The sequence below is a fragment of the Dermacentor albipictus genome, chromosome 1 (assembly GCF_038994185.2).
Source record: "Dermacentor albipictus isolate Rhodes 1998 colony chromosome 1, USDA_Dalb.pri_finalv2, whole genome shotgun sequence".
In the NCBI taxonomy this organism is placed as follows: Eukaryota; Metazoa; Arthropoda; class Arachnida; order Ixodida; family Ixodidae; genus Dermacentor; species Dermacentor albipictus.
The window spans coordinates 39,494,764-39,517,456 of NC_091821.1; positions in this window are offsets into that span (position 1 = coordinate 39,494,764).

Below are 22,693 nucleotides of genomic sequence, written 5' to 3' on the forward strand. Positions count from 1 at the left end.
TTAGTAATGATATTGCCGGCTTTGTCTCTTAACGCATACATCTGATTCTTGCCGATTCCTAGTTTCTTCTTCACTGTTTTTAGGCTTCCTCCGTTCCTGAGAGCATGTTCAATTCTATCCATATTATACTTCCTTATGTCAGCTGTCTTACGCTTGTTGATTAACTTCGAAAGTTCTGCCAGTTCTATTCTAGCTGTAGGGTTAGAGGCTTCCATACATTGGCGTTTCTTGATCATATCTTTCGTCTCCTGCGATAGCTTACTGGTATCCTGTCTAACGGAGTTACCACCGACTTCTATTGCACACTCCTTAATGATGCTCACAAGATTGTCGTTCATTGCTTCAACACTAAGGTCCTCTTCCTGAGTTAAAGCCGAATACCTGTTTTGTAGCTTGATCTGGAATTCCTCTTTATTCCCTCTTACCGCTAACTAATTTATTGGCTTCTTATGTACCAGTTTCTTCCGTTCCCTCCTCAAGTCTAGGCTAATTCGAGTTCTTACCATCCTGTGGTCACTGCAGCGCACCTTGCTGAGTACGTCCACATCTTGTATGACGCCAGGGTTAGCGCATAGTATGAGGTCTATTTCATTTCCAGTCTCGCCGTTCGGGCTCCTCCACGTCCACTTTCGGCTATCCCGCTTGCAGAAGAAGGTATTCATTATCCGCATATTATTCTGTTCCGCAAACTCTACTAATAACTCTCCCCTGATATTCCTAGTGCCTATACCATATTCCCCCACTGCCTTGTCTCCAGCCTGCTTCTTGCCTACCTTGGCATTGAAGTCGCCCATCAGTATAGTGTATTTTGTTTTGACTTTACCCATCACCGATTCCACGTCTTCATAGAAGCTTTCGACTTCCTGGTCATCATGACTGGATGTAGGGGCGTAGACCTGTACAACCTTCATTTTGTACCTCTTATTAGGTTTCACAACAAGACCTGCCACCCTCTCGCTAATGCTATAGAATTCCTGTATGTTACCAGCTATATTCTTATTAATCAGGAATCCGACTCCTAGTTTAACCACAACCACAGATTTAAAAAGCCGTTTCGCTACATTTGTCTTTGCTAAACTGGTTGACATTCTCGCCTTTTCACACTACCCAGGTAGCACACAAAGTCTTGAAAACGTCGTATTAAGGGATTCAACGTCTGAAACGGATTTTTGACTGAAATCGACGCATCAAAGACGTTCCAAACAAGATAGCTTAAAAACGAGGGGGGAATACGTTTTGATAACGTTGGAAGCCAGGCAGCTTAAAAACGAGGGGTGAATACGTTTTGAAAACGACTCAAGGCGCCACCGCCACGCCACGGCGCGTCAGCCTCTTTAGCGGCTTCTACAATATTAAACAACCCATCAACGTGATCCAACCTTGCGCAAGGTGGCGATACCATCGTCAAATCATGTGACCAAGGTGGCCACGTGATTCGTGATGCCGGGCAGCCGGGCATAGTCGCGTCGTCATGGCGTCGTCGCGTCACCGGACTCGCATTGCGCTGTGGTGTGTTTGCGGCTGTTCTGAATGTGCTGCCGCTGCCCTTTGCTATGTAAGTGTTGCAGTGTTTTGCTGTCAAGAAAACGATATTCTGTGATCAGTTTGGGTTGTGCGATATGTTTGTGTGGTTTTAATTTGGAAATCAGTAGTGTTTTCAATTGTTATGTGACCAAGGCGGCCACGTTATTCGTGAAGCCGGGCATAGTTGCGTTATCGCACTTGCATTGCGCTGTGGTATGATAGCGGCTGTTCTGAATGTGCTGCCGCTGCCCATTGTCATGTAAGTGTTGCAGGGTTTTGCCGTCAAGAAAACGACGTTCTGTGATTAGTTTGGGTTGTACGATCTGTTTGTGTAGTTTAATTTGGAAATCAGTAGTGTTTTCAATTGGAGGGCGCGGAGTGGAGGGCACTGATCAGCTCTTCAAGTTCATTGTCATGTTACGTGAGGCGCCTTTTCACTGAAGCTGTAATTAAGGCGTTAAGGGCAGTATAAGGACGAAAGTTAGAGGGACGAAATCGTGCCTGTGTGTCCCTAGCGTCGGGATCGGCCGCTATGCGTGATCCTAACAAGAAAGCATTTTGCAGAATGCGAAGAAAGGCGGCAAAATTTATGTCTGTGCGTACCTTGCTGATCTCCGCAATAGAGCCGTCATCCTGGTATTTTAGTCTCCCGTTTAGCAGGAGTGATGCAGACATGGGAACTGGTTCAAACAGGCTTTTTTTAATGATTCAGTACTAGAGCGGTATCCCAAAAGGTGAGGTCAAGTGCTCGCCCTATTTTCTTCCCTCGCGCTAGAGTGCACCATACCGTGCTTTTATCGTTTGCGCTTCAGGTTCTCGATTGTGTTTTCGCCCCCTTTACCCACGTGATGGGTATTTTATGGTATTACCGGGTACCACATGTGTCCATATATTGTGTCCAATATATGAAACGGCCAAATTCGATTTTATTTGACGCCTCAAATGGTAGTAATGTATTGAGTCCCTTGTAGCTTTGTGCTTGTTATCAATTTTACTATTTGGCGAATGGATACAGCATGTACGCTGCATAACTCGCTTGTGGATACTGCATACGTGAGTCGAGTATGCCTTTGGTATAAAATAACTTGTATGCTTTAGGTAGTACGATTGTTTGCAGTTTGGGACATGTGTCGGAATGTACGCTGTGCGCCCTTCGCGCTTTACTTAGTCGGTGGCCTGCCGAGTTCGTGCGGGTGCCATGTGTGCGCATGAAGTTCGCGAAGCGCTCTCACAGTTTATATATATATATATATATATATATATATATATATATATATATATATATATATATATATATATATATACATGTGTTCTGTTCGCACGCTTCGCACAACAGGGCGTGTCGCAGTTCTTTGTCCTTGTGCAACACATTTTCCTAGCGTACGTCTGTGCATTATTTGATACCGGTTTCACACGGGGCTCTTTTAGCCGCTATCCAGTCCGTTACAAATCTAATTTCTCGGTCGTGATTGGCTCCTTTGCGCAAGTTACGAGAGTGAGCCAGTCGCATCGATAATTTCGATCCGGATCGGGCTTGATCGCGATCGAGAGTGGTCGTGTGACACCGGTTTTACACATGGCTCCCACATAGGGAACACTTTAAGTTCAATGCTACTGAGTGAAGAGCAAGTGCATATATATGCCAGTGGTGGTATGTGGGCAAGTCTTTCTGGTGAAGCGAATACTTGTGCATTCGAAACGTTTCAATTACCAGCGTACTGCATCAATGTGTCTACTTCGACAAAATGGAGCACCAGTGCAGATATCTGAGCATACCTGTCCAGGGCAGCAAGTGTGTCTACATTGAAACCACTACCAGCATGTGCGGCAGTTCTATTTCCAGCAGCGGGACTGCACAATAATCAGTATAGGTGCTCTCAAGCTGTTTATCTATGAAGCTCTGCCTGGACTGTGTGCAGCTCTGCCTGGACTGTGTGCCAAATATTTTTGGACGTGAAAGTGGGGGTGAATTGGTAAACATCAGTCGAACTGTGCCTGGACTTTGTGGCAAATGTTTTTGGATGTGAAAGTGTGAGTGAACTGGCGAAGAATTTGCTCTGGGCTACATGTGTTAAACGTTTTTCTCATTCAGTGTGCTTTTTTTTACTTTAGGAGACTGGAGATGTGCGCAAAGTGTGACATGTCAGTGTGCTAATTAATGTATTTGCTGGTTTGCAAATTATTCGTTGCAACTTTGTTTTTGCCAGAGAGGTACAACTTTGCCTCTTGTAAAGGGCTTTTTAGATAAAACACTTACTATTTATTATGACCATTGCTTCCTTTGTTACACAAATGCAGCTTCCAGTGCATTCCAGTTTATTTCCATGTTTATGTAAGTTTCTAATATGGGGCTTGCATATTCATTGCTCACGTTCTCGGGTGGCAAGATGCAGCATTACTGTCCCATCGTTCGCTGTACTACAGTAGTGTTCACTTGTCACACTGAATCCCCCGTTTAAGTATTCTGTACTAATTTCACTTTATTGCTTTTTTGTTGTATGGTTATTTTTTCTCGCCATTACCTTTTTTGATATATCCTAAAGGCAATATTTCCAATTTTGCATTGTTCCCATTTTTTTTTTATTTCTGTCACAGGATTGTTTTATGATGGTATGCGGTGGTATTTCTTTTTGTGCTCTTTTCAAGCTTCTAGCTGATTGGTAACATTGCTTGGAGGCAGTTATCATCCGATTCATACTCTTGCATTTTTCAGTCTACTTCTTCCATTCGCTCCGATGTCACTTCTGCATAACTCTAGTCCATCTAATAGCACGTGCACTTTACTATGATAAATTAGACACTTTAGTACACTCCAGGTTTTTCTGTTCATTTTTGTATGTGTACTTGGAATTTTGTTTATGTGCTAGTGAATGTTCACTTTCGAGTTCATTACGAATCCTTTCTGCGACTTTTGTCATTGTTGATGTACTTTTACTTCTATTTGCATTTCTCACACAGTTTGTTCGAACCTTGCATAAGCATTACATTTTAATAAAGTGTTTTTGCTTTGTCACAATGTTCTCATTTCATGCACTCTTGGCATGAAGGGCTTGGTCTGGCCACCTGCCAAGACGTGGCCATTTGTTCTTTGCAGGATGTCATTCCCATTGTGGTTGTAAGCATCGTAGCTTACTAAAGGCGGTATTAAGGATTTATTATTCCTAACAGGCTCGTTTTCGTGCGACTTGGTAGAGGATGCGCGGGCCATGCGGGGAACAGTGTTTGGCACTGCGCCATGGCTCTTACAGTCAACACCGACGCTTCTACTCATCTGGGGCGCAATTGGAGATCGTTGTTCGAAACGCCCGATCAGTTTCACCTCACGCGATTGGCCTAGGCCGTGCCAACGGGTGCGGTTGACGACGTCTGCGCGGCATAGGCCAGTCGCGTGAGGCGAAACTAAACGCTTTTTTTGAACAACGATGTGTGATCGCGCCCGTCACCCGCGAAAATTAGCTTCAGATGATCGTAAACCTTTCAAGACCGCTTCTAGACCAGCTTTTTGATAACGTCCTATAAACGTTTAGAAATTGGTTACGAATAGTTTTGGCAAAGGGACTACTTGTGTCTTTCCCAATCCTATTTCTAGACCAGCTTTTCGAATACGTCTTGCACACCTGTTCTAGATCGTCTCAAGAAAGTAATTAAGCCGGACATTAGCAGAGATATACGACGTTTTCCCGCCGAAGTTCTCTCATTCGTGCCTTCTCTAACCCGTTTTTATCGTCTTGGATAAACGCTACGAAAACGTTACGTATCTCTTTTGTGCTACCTGGGTAAGGTCTGAGACGACCGAATACAGAGGTGATGAAAATGAGAGAACTACAAAACATTTCTGCTCTTCAGCCGACATATTTGAAGAAAAAAAAATGGGCACTATTAGATTCGTCGGACGATCCTACCGCTGTCAACCGGATGTAGGAGTCGTCGGACGACCTCGCCGCTGCCACCATTTGAAGGAGTTGAAGGTCGTAGAGAGGAACTCGGTGAACAGGATTTATTTACATTATTTACATCTTAGACAAGACATACATCGACAGTCTAGCGTGACTCCCATATGCAGCCCGCAAGACTAACATACGGCAAACAGCTTACGAGCACACAGCTCACTAGTACATTTCTAGCATGACAACGAGCACTCAGCTCCCGACGACGAGCACACAACGAGCACACACTAGCAGCCGACAAACGCTGCTTATATCCTCTCCGCTCGACGTCATTGAAGATGACCCGCCCTTTTGGAGGAGGCGGGCTCACATACACGTGTTGCACAGGTTTCAGTGCCGCACACACACACAGGTGTAAAGGTCCGGAGCCGACGTCAGAGGGGCTCCGTAGAACTCCGCTTCGTCCCGGGTGGCGCGGCCGGGTACCACATTCCTGAGCTGACCCCGCGCCACGTGGCTGCCGGTTATTCGCAGTTCTCTGAAGGGCGCCCCGTCTGGTTGGATTAGAACACGTGCAGCGGGCTGAAAGCTGGCACGTTGTCACCCCATACGGCCATTCCTAACAGCACATATCTAAAAGCATCTATGTTGAGTGTGTTTGCATAATTCCTTTCCCAACAACTATGCAGAGCCTTGCTGTTGCGTCGTAGTCGCAAATGTGTTTTCTTTTTATGCTATGCCTTGGTTTACATGATATATTTTTCCGTTGAGCGAAGAGTCAGTGAATTCGTGTAGAGTTGCTGAGCCAGCACCTACGCCAGTGACACTCTCTAAGTGTGTTAACCTTACTTTCCACATGTTCTGAATAATATTGTGTTTATACAATAAGCTTTAGTATAAAAAACAGACCTCTTCTATGACCGACTATTGCTGCGTTCAGCGCTTAAGCTGTCAACCAATCAGCAGATGTTATAACGCACCTTAGGTACTGGATTATAAGTGAAATCACTTGTTCTGAATATTATTCACCCTTTGTTTGTGTAACTTTTCTTATAATGTCGTTTTTCTCTGAAGAAAAAAGAATCAAAATAGTTTTTTTTTGTGCGCAGCAGGTGAACATTTTTTTTCAGCTGAGACATGATGCGGTAGTAAACAAATTTGCCCAATTTGATAATTTATCATCACAAGGTTGAATGAACGAAGTGTTGATTAGTATGAACGCAGGTATTGCTTGGATGCACAATTATTTTTTTTAAAAGTTGTTTTACCCTGCACGTCGAAACTGTTTTATAGCTCCTTGCACCTGTCGATCTCAGTTGCATTCAATTTTTTGTATGAAAGCTACAAAGAAACAGCACCACGCAGTAGACATGTAAAAATATAGAAAAACTCCTTCAAATGCAATGGCCGGAATAATGTGAAAACTTCCAACCGACATCTTAAAGGGCCCTTCACCAGGTCTGGCCATTTTGAGCTGACAAGCGCAGAACACATTGGGCGATAACGATACTGTCTGCAAAGTATTCCATCGCTACGCGCCGCGGAAGGATATGAAATTTCAAACCGAAGGCCGTTTTTTTCTTCTCCTCGCGGCCGCCGCGCTCCAAGCCGGTGGACGACGAACGCGCGTCTCTGCGCCTACGTACTCGAGTCCGCAGTGTGACGTCGCTCGTGGTGACACGTGACTTCGAGAATTATTCAAGACAACATCTGTTATCTGTGCGATTTGTTTCAAAGAAATAATAAAACACACAAACGCAATGTTTGCGCGTTTTTTTATTACTTCGCACCGAAGCAAGAGAGATGTACTTCAGCTTCGTCTGCTTGTTCCCACGGTCGTGTGGTCACGTGCGCAGGTAGTGAGAGCGTAAACTTTAATTTCAAATCAGCAAGATTTGAGTCCGGCGTCTTTTAGTGGGTCTGGGCACCCGCCGCGGACGCGGTTCCGAGACCTTGTCTCGAAGCGGCTTCCTCGGCTCGCTGGACGGCCCAGAGTTGTGCTGTCAGGTCAGAGCTGAGCAGTGCGGTCATCCAGCGTGACTGGAGGCTGGCGGTGGAAGAGACGGAGGGGTCGGCACTGCCCGACTTGTTTGTTAGGTCCCGACACTCCCATAGCATGTGATTTAGTGTGGCAACCTCGCCACACGATGTGCATCTGTTTGTAGTGTACATGTCTGGATACATGGCGTGCATGAGTCTGGGGTTTCTGTAAGAGTCTGTTTGTAATTGTCTGAAGTGTGCTGCTTGCGTCCTGTCTAACATAGCGTGAGGGAATGGGTATATGCGTCTTTGTAATTGGTAGTGTGCCGTGATGTCGTGAAAAGTGGTCATACGATCCTCCCATGCCCAGACGTTTGCAGTACCCCGCGGGGGCTCTTCCTCCGATGCTGCTCGGTGAGTCAGGCCTCGAGCAACGCCGTGAGCCGCTTCGTTGGGGGTGCTCATTCCAGTGTGTGCCGGGATCCACAGCAAATGCCTTCGTGTATCAACGTCGGCCTCTCCCTGGTGTATGGGATGTCGCTGGAGTATCTGATACGCCTCTTGCGAGATGCGCCCATTTGCAAAATTGCGAATTGCCGTTTGCGAGTCACAGATCACGTATGTAGCCTTGGTTTGTGTGAGGGCCAGTGCTATGGCCGCTTCCTCTGCCGCTTCGGCATGTGCCGTGTTCACGGTGACGCTCGTGAGGTGGTTGCCTCGGTGGCTAGTAACTGCTGCCACGAAATTCTTCCTGTCTCGATAGCGGGCTGCGTCGGTGAAGACCGCATCCTTGTCGTTAGAGTAACTATTGTTCATTTGTTGTGCCCTGGCTTTACGCCTCCCCGTGTGGTGTTGGGGGTGCATGTTGCGAGGCAATGGGGGTACGTATAGTTGCTCGCGTATGGGTCTTGGAATGTCTACTTTGACGCCATGTTGCGAGTGGTATGTGATGCCGAGATTTTCAAGCACGTGTCTGCCCGGGCGGGTCTTGGATAGGCGTTCAAGTTGGGACACTTGTTGCGCCTCCACGAGTTCTTCGAGCGTATTGTGTAGGCCTAGTTCTAAGAGCTTGGTGGTGCTGACTCCAGGCGCAAGTCCCAACGCACATTTGTACGACTTGCGTATGAGCGCGTTGAGCTTGTTTTTTTCCGCAACCGTCCAGTTGTGAAACGCTGCCGTGTACCTTATCTGGGAAATGACGAAGGCTTGGATGAGTCGGATGACGCTGCCTTCGCGCATGCCCGCGTGTTTGTTGGTGATGCGTCGAATGAGCTGCATCGTGCTGGTGGCCTTTGCCGTTATCTTGCGAAGTGCTTCGCCATTGCCACCCTTATGCTCTATCATCATTCCTAGTACCCGGATTTTCTCTACTATCGGGATGGGTAGGCCATTTGATGCCGTTAATTGGATCTTTTGCTTTTCCTGGGGGGTGTAGCATTTAGGTGGGCGCCCCTTTCTGACTGGTCTATACAGCAGCAGTTCGGATTTTTCGGCCGAGCAGGCGAGTCCCGTGCCCACGAGGTAGTTTTCTACGCATTGGATGGCCTGTTGTAAACGTTGCTCGATCGCTCCGTCGCTGCCCGTTGTCGTCCAGATCGTAATATCATCCGCGTATAGCGTGTGATGCAGTCCTTCGATTTGAAACAGTCGGTCGGGCAACCCGAGCAGGACGAGGTTGAAGAGCATTGGCGAGATCACCGAGCCTTGCGGGGTGCCCGAGCTGCCGATGTTGATTTGCTCTGACTGTAGTTGCCCCACTCGCATGCGAGCGGTTCTTCCCGTGAGGAAGTCTCGGACGTAGTTGTACGTGCGCAGGCCGAGATTTAGATTGTCTATTTGTCGCAATATGGCATCGTGGCGAACGTTATCGAAGGCCCTCTTCAGGTCCAGCCCGAGGATGGCTCTCGTCGAACGCCCCGGATTGTCTATGATTTGGTGTTTTAGTTGCAGAAGGGCGTCTTGCGTGGAGAGATGTCTTCTGAACCCAATCATGGTGTGTGGAAATAAGTCGTTGTCCTCGAGGTAATCCGTGAGTCTATTGAGAAACGCGTGCTCCATTAACATGCCCACGCAGGACGTGAGGGAGATGGGGCGCAGGTTTTCCAGCTGTAATTTCTTTCCGGGTTTCGGTATCAGTGTGATATTTGCTTCTTTCCATTGTCGGGGTAGCTTGCCGTGCGCCCAGCACTCGTTAATACATTTTGTTAGTTTCTCGATCGATCCGTAATCGAGATTGCGTAGTGCCCTATTGGGTATTCGATCGGGGCCAGGGGCCGACTTGGTGTTCAGCTTTACGAGGGCCGCCTGGATTTCGGCTACGGAGAATTCCTCGTCTAGGGTGGCGTTGCTTTCTCCTGAGTAGTCTGGATATATTTGCGGTGGCGTTTGGGATATGTAAAGGCGTTCCGTATCCCGTAGGAATTGTTCTTCCGTTCCCCCGTAAGCATGTATGATTTTCTATATGCCTTGCATGTGTGTGGTCTTGGTGTTGGCGGGATCGATCAGGTACCGCAGTATCTGCCACGTGCGGCGCGTGGTGAGTTGACCATCCATCTCCGCGCATTTCTCTTCCCATTGTTGATGTGAAACTATGCCATTTTCTACCGTGTTCCAGCGCGTGACCATGCTCTGCGGTCCGCTTGTTCTGCCTCAATATTCGTGTAGCACGGGATTATACCGCTAATCATGTATTCTTGTGCACAGCGCGCAAAATCGTGCGGTGCGCGAAACGATAACAGCTCGCGCGCAACGCGCCGGCGGAAGTGCGCATCGCCGAAAAAAAAGGAGCGAGGAGATGGGACCCGTGACGTAGCTGTCACGCGATCCTCGAGTTCCGACATGGGAGAACGCAGCGAAGGAATTTCGCTTGCGAAGGCTTGACGGGGCGAGTGGAGAGAGCGTCTTGCTTGGCAGTGGAGACCGCCTGCTGAAATCATGGGTTCGCGGCACTGAAATATTAACCCTTTGAAGGTTTTTGCCGTACATGTACGTCGGCGGGTTTCTGTCCCGCAAAGTCTTTGCCGTACGGGTACGGTTTCGACCCTCCGTTTGAAATTTCGCGCCATAATGACGATGCACGCTCACTGGGAGGTGCTGCCATCTCTTAGGACTTACAAGAAGCGTTTGAAATTCGTGCTACCTTCTTGGGGAGATAAACATAACTGACTTCTAGCTTCAGCGCGTCGTCGCGCAAGCTGCGGCAACACCCCTTTTGCGATTTCGGTTTCGCCGCGTGATCGCAACGGAGGCGCGCGAAACGTAATTTTTCTCTTTGTCGGCACTCTCTTGCAGATGCTGTGGAAGTTGATTTCTATCTTGATTGGCGCTGCTCTTAGCTTGTTTATAACGCCGCTCGCGAGGTATTCTCGCTTTCAGCGGCAACGCGGTTTCGGTTCGGCTGCAACGGAGGCGCGCGAAACGTGATTTTTATCTTTGTCGGCACGCTATCGCAGGAGTGGCGGAAGTTGGTTTCTATCTTGATTGGCACTGCTCTTAGCTCGTTTATCACCGCCACTCATGAGGTATTCTCGCTCTCTGCGGCTGTTCGGGGACTCGTGTTTCAAGGATACCACACTCTGAAATACTATTGAACATTTTGCAGTTCTGAGTGATGCCGACACCAAAATACTGTTCCTAATTTTTTTTTTACTATTTATTCCCGACTTTATACATCTTGGACATTCAAGATCCGCAATAAAATAATTTGACCCCCTGGGAAAGTTTTCTTCAAAACAATTCGACCCTCAAAGGGTTAACGCGACAGCGTTAAGGAGCTCGTGTCGCAGAAAAGCCGGTGTCGGTGTCAGCGGCGTTGGCCGTGAGAGATAAATCCCAGAATGCACTTCATAAATAAAAAACATCTTGCAAGATGGGCTGGTGAGAATCGAACCAGGGTATCGGGAGTGTAAGACGGAGACGCTACCACGCAGCCACGAGTTTTTTTTCTTTATTACCGGCTTGGCAAGTACATACAAATATTGTCAAATAAAACCGAATGTTAAAACGTCTAGTAGTTACTAAGACTGACGCGTCATGTTAAAATGGCTTCATCGAAGCCAAACTGTCCAACACTGAAAGCCAATTTGGCGGATCACTTAGCAGTTTCAACACTTCGCTTGTATAATTAACATTCTCAGTCATGAGTTCGTTCCTTCAAAGGGGGACAAAATCACCTCTAGTGAATGCGGTGTTGCCTTAGAAACGTGCCGTAGAAAGTTATACTGCGGTGTATATCGGTAATTATGACCATGTAACCTACAGAAGTCGCAGTTTCACGAGTAGCGAAGTACGTTTCCGCTAAATTTCTTCTGCGCTCTGCGCACACGCAGAGCCATCTTGCGGCAAACACAGAAGACCCCCTCCTCGCAATGTACGGCGCTGCCCCGACACGTGGCGGCCACTCGCCCCATGACCGCGTCCGCCTTCATGGCGCGTCGTGGCCCGGCTATCTCTGCTGATCGCGACGTCTGGCTGGCGTAGCGCGTTAGAGTAGGCGGTGCGAACGGGATGCGATAACGCTATCGCGTTCCACTCTTGAAGGCGAAGCTTAAGCGTCCTCCAATTTTTAATTGCACTGCTGCAGCCGGTAGGCATAGTATAGTATGCTAATACTGATCCACTAGTATCACAAAACAATGGGCTTTTCTGACTCTAAACATGTAGAACTATTTAAGGGTATAGTGCTCCAACGTTGAGGATGGCTGAACAAAATGAGCTGACTGCAATGCATTATGCACACTCAGTGTACGCTTAGGCTGAACTGCTACATTTGTTTAAGCTGTATCTTAAATTCTAAAAAAAAATTGGAGGCTTATCAAGGTTAAGCCCAGTGGATGCGAAGCATGTATCACGTGATGCAGCGATGGTGGCGCCGCCGCCGCGTCGCGCGCGACGGCGCGAACCGAAGCGTGGAGGCCTCCGCCGGGCGACGTTCGACGGCGCGATATGAGGCCCCATCTGCAGCCGGTGTGACGTCATCACGTGACGTCACATCATGTGATCTCACTTCAGGGTCAATGGTGGCCACCGCCGGGAGGCGACCAACGGCGCGATATGAGGCCCCATCTGCAGCCGGTGTGACGTCATCACGTGACGTCATGTCACGTGACCTACTTGAAGGTCACTTGAAGGTCAATGGTGGCCACCGCCGGGAGGCGACCGACGGCGCGATATGAGGCCCCATCTGCAGCCTGTGTGACGTCATCACGTGACGTCATGTCACGTGACCCCACTTCAGGGTCAATGGTGGCCACCGCCGGGCATCGCGCGAAGGCCCGAAACCTACGTTAATATGCTTCGCATAATAACAGGGCATAATGTAATGTCGCTTGATCTATTGCACATACATAGCTGCAGATGTCATACTTTGTAAAAAGATCTCGAATAATGTTTCATTAGCAACTTTGGTACACATAAAAGTTTGTTAGTGCTGACGCGATTTGATCACTAGAAATGCATATACTTGCACGAGCTTACGCGCCAACTGTCGTCTTGCAGTTTACATGGCGGGGGATAACAATACAAAGAGCACGAATACATTTATTTGTAAACATTGGGATAACTATATTGGTACTAGTGCTATGTATTGACAAAAAGTATTTTGTTGTATAGTATTTATTACTTCTTTAAATGATTGTCAATTTGATACTTGCCCGATATTACAGTGGCATGAAGTCGAGGGCTGGGCAACAGCTCGGGAATCGGCACAAGACACTGACCATAGTCAAAGTGAAAATTTTGGAGTGTTTGTGGTGTCATGTAAAACAACAATGCAAACTTTCTGGATCGTAAACAGGGTAAGTAGAGCTATCTATAGCACCTGCGAAGCTGAAACAAGCCTGGATATTGAATGTCTACACCACAACTACAGCAGTGCTTCCGAAGGTGGCTACTAGCTGCAAGTGGAGGGAGCATTAGCTGAGCTACCAGCTGGCTTGTAGTGGTCTAGGTCTAGAATACAGCTTGCAAAAGACGGCTACTAGCTGTGCCCTTGGCTAGATCACGCTGGAAAGTAGACGTCTACTAGCTAGCTACGTGCTTGCTCGGTTGTAAGCATGATCGAGTGCGATAAACAGCAAGAACGAAAACGTGATAAGAAATTTCCCGCCGAACACCTGCGATCCATCCCACGATACAGAGAACCTCTTAAAACGTCTTGAAACGGCTACAAACAGCTATAGACGTCTTGGTCTACAATAAGACTGAAAACAGAATTTCTTCTCAACATAACCTAAGCAACTGGAATATACTACTATACCTACATACTATCTGCGGTAAAGCCCACTACTGGTGTCACTAGAGTCTATTTCGAGAAAGGCATTCAGAATGTCCAATTCAATAACTTTTTAGGTGTTTTTGTCTAAAAGTGCATAAAAGGCCAAACGGCATGTTAAAGTGCGGTGACCATCGGCCGTCGGTGTTAACGAACAAAAGACGCCATAGACAAACCGAACTCGTAGGAAGCAACATAAGTTGGCTTCAATGTTGACTAATTGCACACCTCAACTTCAACATTGTTTTCAATGCGAGGTGTGCACACGACGCCTGGAAACTATTCCGTTCTCGCGCAGCAGACGCTGACAGCAGCAGGAGCGAAACATCGGTGTCGCAGTATCACAGTGGTGTCACAGTGCTATCCACCACGCTGCGGTCACTCCGGTGCACTCTATGCTTCTGCGGTAGTTAAGTAGACGGGCTCTAAATTTGTCAGGCATGCCTTCCGTATTGGAAACACAGGAAGGAAGGAAATTTGAAAAAACGGCCACTCCCGCACGCAGTGTCTCGGTCGTGGGTTCGTTACGTTATGCTAGTTGTGTGCCACTCTAAGCCGTTCTGTACATTTACTGGAAATTAACCGGAATCATTTAGTTGTACTGACGCCGTCTGCCGTGTATTGCATCGGTGTTCCGTGACATCGCCTGTATTGCGTGTTTTCGCCGACGGCTTACTACCACAATGGCGGAATCTGCGTTCGCCGCCTTCGTTCTCGATGCGTTTTTGTACGTTGCACGTTCGGATAGTACTTTTTCAGGTAATTGAAATGTTTTGCACTTCGTTTATGGTCAACAATGTCTGGAATATTTTTACGTCTTACCCATGACAATTCTTGATGGTTGGGCTCTTCTTCAATGCCGGTTTTTGTCACCTTTATTTTTATACGAGAGTACTGCTCATTAGTCTTTATGGTTAACGTAGCACCAATTGAGCGAAGGGAGAGCATTCGAAGAGGACGCGCTGGCCGTAATCATGAACTAGACTGAACCCGCCCTATTTTTGGTCCTTTTGTTCTTGCATGGGTTACAGCGTTGAGTGCACCCGGTCGTGTGTCTGTGAAATATACCGCTTGAAGCGTTCCCACTTTATAGAAAAACAAAGATATAACTGCAACGTTTACTTGGCTTATACAATTCCAAATCCAGTCGTCTGCTGATGTATAAATTGCACTGGGGCTTTGTTCTAAATAAGCTGCAAGGCTTGCCTAGTAGGTGCTTCATCTGGGAGTGTAATTACGACTGCTTGTCGTTTATTAATGAATGGCTGTGGTTCACCTCATTTGTAATTGCAAATCTGTCTTACAACTGACTTGATGCTCTCATATTTTGTTCTTTTCACTGTATAGACGGCTGGACATTACTACCTCTTGGCGCTATAGCTGGATGACGGGACCTGATCATGATCAGTGTAAGCCAATACAGCCTACCTCTCTAGTCCTCCCAGTGCTTTGTCTATGGGTTAAGACCAGGAAGCACTTCGCCGTAAAATAGGTAGTTGGTCACTTACAAACGGGTATTTCTTTGCACTGATACCTTATCAGCTGCCACCATTCCCAGTTTCTCAGTGCCCGTGTACACATTTTTCTTCTACTACTTAGTTTCCCTAAGCCTTACACAACTTAACTGTAGGTACACTCTTAGGCAAATGTACACTCGTGAGCAAAAGTATACGAACCACAGGGTCGCCAATAAAACTAAATTTATTTGTAATTGACATGCATAAACTGAAATTGACGAGTACGCTGGAAAGTTCACAATGTCAAGTTTGGACTGCACTCCTCAATTTCAAGATGTATTCACAGGCAGAGGAAAAAAATCGGTTTTATCGCGCAATCGCTGGTCCGTATACTTTTGCTCACGGGTGTACACCCTTTGGGGTGTATATTTGCCGCATAACAATAATCGTCATATGCCTTGCCTCCGTTTACTTTATTAGAGAGCTTTAGTTTAGGAGACGCAAGCGGCTTGCGTCCCCTAAACTAAAACTCTATTGAAAACACTGCGCTCGCTACTTTCCTGTCGATAATGCTCTGTCACGCTGATAACGCGCATGCCGTTCGTGACTTGGAAGTATCGGGCAAGACGGATGACGATTATTGTTGTGTGGCAAATATACACCCCACAGGGTGCAGTTTTGTTTAAGAGTGTATTCAAAACCACGTAATAACTCGCAAATTAACTCTGTTGTGTCATTTACCAGTATTCCCTAAATCAGTAAAAATTCGCTACATCACTGAACGTTACACCTTGCTTCCCTAATGTTCAAATGCATTCAAAACAGTATGTGATGAGTTCTGAATTCGAAAATGTTTTCTGTGTGATTTAGTTTCTTTACATGAATTTACTGTACAGCATCAGCGAGCGGTTAAATTTCAGCTTTTTGTGTGTGCTGCAAAAGGTATGCTTTACTGCTACAGTGGATGAAACAGGCCGAGGCTTCCATACAAGAGCAAACTTCAATTTGGCTCTACCACCCTCAGCACTTGGTTGGGGCCTGCTGAATGATTCTTATCAGGTTGCTTGTGCAGACTGTTTTCTTTTTAACCTTATTGTGAGGAGATCGCACAATGATGTGTGGAGGCGCCTACGTCTGAGATAGAGATTGTGTTGCAACATATGTGCATGTAGAATAGTCATGATGCTGAGGGTTGCAGCAGTTTGCAGAGGTGCTTTTAAAATGTGGTAATAACTATAACTTTATCTGTGCTGTTTTTTGTCATCTATTTCAGTAATATCATTGGAGGTGTTATCAGAATTTTGCAACTTACGTGTTTGTCTTGGCTTAATTATTGGGCTGCCTCATTTGACCTTTCACCAGTTGAACATTCAACATTATTTGTATTCAACATGAACCATTACTTTAATACATCTTTTGTGTGTAGTGGGTTTTCAATTGCGAGTCAATGAAGATGCAAAGACTGACTTGAGGCTACAAATGCACTGATGAATTTGCTACCTCTATAAATCACTTGCACTTTCTGGCGCAAACAGCGTGTTAACACTTCCAAGACAGGGAGCAATGTTCTCGTTTGATCACATCACGAGATAATTTCAATTCTGTATGACGTGTCAAGCAAGGTGATGTGTCATTAGTGTGAGTTATTACCCTAAGCCAATTAAAGTCACATAAAGATATGTCAACAAAAGTGATTGATCCAGCCCTAGAAATGTTGCTTTGGGATACTACATTATCACCAGTCATTTGCAAGCTACGCGCTTACCCTGTACTACGTCATGTTTAAATTTGAAAAACAATCAACTGCTAGACAGTGCAAAATGCCGACCTTGCTTTTGGTTTAACAATATAAAATACTAACTTTTTAATCAAGATAGTACATCATTTACTTGCAAAATGGATAACTGTATTAAAATGATTCTATTTAGCAGGGAGGTTCTCAGACTTGTTTGACAAGTTGATAAGTGCCTTCGTAGCCGCAAAACACTATACATTAATTTGAAGGCTGGCGGTACTCTGCAATTTAATAACTATACGCCAGGAAATATACTAGTAATTTTAAACATCATCGCATACATACCTTAAGAGCCCCGTAATTTAAGAGAATGGAATGCTTCAAATTATTTTTAATGTGAGCCAAACTTCTTGCTTTTGGCATATATTGCTAATTGAAGTTCCAATTTGCACCTTCTCATTTCCTCCCACGCCTTTTTTTCTCTTCTGTGCAGATATTGCTTGCCTGTGCCTACAAGAACTGTTGTGTCGACACACAAGAACCTTCACTCGTGGCCTGTGACAGCAAGCTTTTGTGGGCAACCAGTGCTCTCCTGCGAAGGCTGGCCTGCTCTGCCAGCGGCGCCAATTACCTTCAAGATTCCTGCATGACCACCTTTGCTGCTATTTGTCGCTCTTGTTAATTACACTTTCTGCATCTTTTCTAATTTTTCAGGTAAAGTTTCATTACGTCACATTGTTAAGTCGATGTCTTGCTGCATTTTCACTTGCGATCATGTTTTACGCTCTGCATGAAAACCTCAACGTACAGTGTATCAAAAAACAAAAAAAAGCATATTATGATTTATCTTTAAGTTCCGGTAGCATATAACAGCAAGGAATTCACTAATGGGTTGTATGCCCAAGAACTGGCCATTATTTCGGCGGTGTGCTGTGCAAGCATATGGCGATACCATAGAAGGGGCACCCACAAAGTTGCAATTTACTTTTAAATCAGGCATGGGCATCAAAATAAAAATATTTATATTGCAGGATAGAGTGGTGCACAGAGCGTTTTTCCAAATGTGAACTATTTTTTTAAGTCTTCATAGCATGGCGTTCTGTTTCGTATACTGGTGTTATGCTATCCTGCCACCTGTAACTGAAGCAAGGATGTAATTTTTGCCTGAACTGCAGCATCACTGACAAAATGTTTCCCAGCTAGAAACTATTTCATTTAGGTGGAGACCCTGCAGGGCAAAGTTTTGTTAACAATAATGGGCTTCATGCGGAGGTGGCATTCTTGTTTCGGTCAGTGGGCGCACATTGGCGTGTTATCAGCATGCAATATATATCTTGTTTTATTCGCAAAATAATTCCGACAGGCGGCACTCAATTAATTGCTCTGAGAAAAATCCACTAATCGACCAATAAGCTGTACTAAACTATTCCCATGGTTCACATCTGATAATAATACCTGCGCATCAGTCTATCCGACAATATAAATGTTTTTCTCATCCACAAAAATTTGTAGGAATTTCTAATAGAATTCTTCAGTTGTTCTTGTCAAGCTGTCCGTTAGCCAACCTTTAGCGTAACCTTAGCAGGGCTTACTGGAGTACTTTTAGACGTGCACGGCTACAAACTGTATTAATCAAAACAGCTACCAGACTTTTGAATTAGCTGTTCAAGACATCCTTTGGACAGCAAATAGCTGCTTCCGTGTTTCATGCGATTGCTGTCGTTGCTCCTGCTCATAAAACGTCGTGGGGAATGATTAGAACCGTGTCGCTGGCAAGTTTGTCCAGGTATTTAAGAAACCACCGCACAACAGTTGTTTTTCGACAAGCCTTGAAGCATTGGCCACCAGATACATGAGAAGGGCACTGCTTACATCGCTACGAAAATGTGAATCAAACAGGGATCAAGTAAGTACGAGCTACGACACACTAAACTACTACGGTCTACGATGGACAGCTACCTTGCTGCTAGAGTGCACATAGCAAGGCCGCCACCAGTGGCGCGTCCGTCGCCGGCTAGTTTGCGTTTAGGAGCACTTATGATCCCTAAAAAAAAGAAGTTTCAAAGGTGGCGACACTCATTGTCCTTTGTGCTATCCTCCTTACTCTCGCGCTTACTCTCAATTCTCCTTCATTCGAGCCTATGATTTGTGCATTGCTTGCACGTGATGTTCTAGGATAACACCTCTAGAGTCTAGACCAGGAAGGGTCAAAACTAATGCGCATGCGCAAGTAATCCTGTCGGATTTTTTTCCGAAGTCGTAGGCAAGACATAGGAGGTAGTTTTAGACTGCACGGCATCTGCATAAAAAGGCACCCCGCGCTGTACTATTCTGTATAAGAAGCTCGGTGCAGCAGGTGCCATCGGCGCCTGGGTCGACGAGGAACGCAAACCCACCAAAATGTTTTCGCCCGCGTTTCGTCGCCTGCTACAGACGGCTGTAGCATCCGGAGGGTCCGGAGAGTCCGTCGTTGCACAGCACTATGCAAAAGCGGCGTACGAGCAGACATGCGAGTTATATTTGTTTTACGCAAGCACCTGTATTCCCATACCTTAGAACCTTGGCTCTGCTAAACGTTGCTTATGAGACAGAGTATAGGGCACTCAAGACAAATTTTTTGTTTTTCTTTTTTTTGGCGCGGAACATAGCCCGCATTGAAACCCTGAAACGGCCGTATTACCAGGCCGTCGGGGCGAACGCGCAGCCGGATCTCAGCGTCGGTGGTACAGCGCCTGTCAAAGTAAACAACAAACATTCTTGTTTTTCTACATGCCCTGATTGGTTTTGAGCTTTTCTGGGGGCGCTTCGGTACCGTGACGAGGAGGAAACAAGCAGAAAAGGAGGAGTGTCGCTAGCTCGAAAACTTGTTTTTCTTTGGACTTTAGGTGCAACGTGTTCGCAAATTGCACATTTCTTCGCCATATGGTCGTACCCTACAGAACGGGCTTCTGATAATCACTTTGGCCAAGCTGAACATAATGGGGACGGCCATAGTACGAACGGCTTAAAGTTTGCTATTGCGAGTTTTCGGAATACGTCTTTGTTAGCTTCAAACACAAGACGTATTTTAGACATTTTGACAAATGCGTCTATCAGACGTCTTGACATAGACCAATAATAGCTGTTCTTAGCCGTTTCCAGACGCATCTTAATACGGCTGTCACACGGCACACTTTCCTTCACGATCGAGCTCCATCGAGATCGAATTTCTCGTTTACATTTGCTTCCGGTGTGGAAATTGCTGGAAGGAGCCAATCGCGGTCGAGAATATCGGTCCGGATCGTACTTGATCGCGATCGAAAGTGGCCGTGGGACATAGGTATAAAGAGTTTTGTATTACATGGGTAGCACCAACAACGTGCGTGCAATTTTCCGTCAAATCTCCGACAAATTTCATCTGGAGCAGTCATTTTTCCGACACGCCGTCCGACGGATATGATTTGATATTGCCATTCATTTTTTTTTCCTGGTAAGATACGGCAGGGCCATATACTTATCCGCCGCCACGGCTTAGTGGCTATGGTATAGCGATTCCAAGCACGAAGTCGCGGGAGCACATACTAAAAAACATACGGTGGGAGCGAAATACAAAAAAAGCCACAGTTTCGCCCGGAAGGCGAAGCATCGAATGCGATTGCAGATTAATAGACAGCTATACGAAGTAAGGATTAAGAATATATGGTTTTATCGGCCGTATAAACATTCGATTACTACTGAATTACTAGTAAACATGGTGTCACATGGTGTCAAAATTAATAACCATGGTGTCACGCGTGCACAAGTAAACATGAACACCTCTCATTCGATGACCGAACACGCTCACTGTCAAAACGCTGGAGTGAGGAAGCGTGGCATTGCAGCAGCGAGCGAATTTACCTTACGTGCTGCCTCTTGTTTCAACGCTAAGAGGCTAGAACGAAGCGCACACGAAGCTACCGCTCCCATCGCTGATCGCTTTCAAGACAGGGACCACGGGGCGGCGCAGCCGCCGCTGGTATAGAACGCCTAGAACGAATAGAACGAACACGGCGCTCTCCCACCCCTCTTTCCTCCCTCGCGCGCGCGAGATTGAGCCACCATCGTTGACTAGCCGTGACACGCTTTCACTCGCACATACAGCATACGGAACGCTTTGACTTTATCGCACTTGGACTTTATAGCGAACATCACGGCGACGCCGACGTTGGAAATGCGCATGGGGTGTCCATGTAATTGCTGTCGCAGTAAAACGCCTCTGTCCCGTGCATTGGGAGCATGTTAAAGATCCCCTAGTGGTCAGAATTAATCCGGAGTCCACCACTACGGTGTGCCTCACAATCAAATCGTGGTTTTACACTCAAAGAAAAGTTTACACCCTTTGGAGTGCCCCTTAATTCTGCCACACAACGACAATCGTCATCTGCCTTGATGCGTTTCCTTTCTTTACCGCTGCGAGCCCGGTACTTTCCAGTAACGAACGGCATGCGCCTTATCAGCATGATAACATTCCCGACAGGAAAGTAGCGAGCGCGGCGTTTTCAAGAAAGGAAACGCATCAAGGCATATGACGATTATCGTTGTGTGGCAGAAGGGGCACTCGAAAGGGTGTAAACTTTTCTTAGAGTGCAGCACTTAAAACATCCGAATCTAATTCAGCGCCATATATTTAAGCAGAACACCAGTATGATGTGACTGAGTGCGTTCGTGCAACCCTACACTCTTAAAAATGTTTGCATTCTTTGGGGCTTGTACCACAACAATAATCGTCATTTGCCTTGCTTGCGTTTTCTTCCTTGAAAACTCAGCGCTCACTACTTTTCTGTCGAGAATGCTGTGTTACGCTGATAACGCGCAAGCCGTTCGTGACTTGGAAGTACCGGGCTCGAAGCGTTAAAGAAAGAAAATGCGGGCAGGACAGATGACGATTTATCTAACGTTGTGGGACAAGAAAAGCCTCAAAGAGTGTAACATTTTTCAAGAGTGTACGGAATTAGTACCATTAAACTGTAACACATAATTACACCCTTTGCGTTGTATCTACCCACACAACGATAAATGTAATCTCTCTAGTCCGCATTTCCTTTCTTTAACGCTGCGAGCATGGTACTTCCCAGTAACGAACGGCATGCGCGTTATCAGCATGACATATAGCGTTCCGGACACGGAAGTACCGGGCGCGGCGTTTTCAAGAAAGGAAACGCAAAGGCAGATGACGATTATCGTTGTGTGGCAGATATGCACCCCAAAGGGTGTACCTTTGTCTAAGAGTGTATAACAGCAGCATCCAACTTTCTTGCACGTTCCACATGCAGTCATAACAATTTTTTTGATAGCGAACTCTGAGACAGTTTGCACCCTTTGAGGCTTACCTTGCCCCACAACGACACTCTAAACCAAAATCACACCCTTTGGGTCGCATCTCGCCACACAACAATAAACGTTATCTGTCTTGTCCGCATTTCCTTTCTTTAACGCTGCGAACCCGGTACTTCCCAGTAACGAACGGCATGCACGTTATCAGCACACTCTAAAAAAAGTTTGCACCCTTTGGGGTGTATACCACACAACGATAATCGTCATATGCCTTGATGTGTTTTCTTTCTTTAACGCTGGGAGCCCGGTACTTTCCAGTAACGAACGGCATGCGCGTTAACATAGCATTCCCGACAGGAAAGTAGCGGGCCCGGTGTTTTGAAGAAAGGAAACGCATCAAGGCAGATGACGATTATCGTTGTGTGGAAGATATACACCCCAACAGATGCAAACTTTTTTTAGAGCGTAATAGTGGATAATCGCGTGACATATCGAAGAGACTCGTAATAATTTGAATTATTCTTTACGTGTCAACTGATATGGCTTT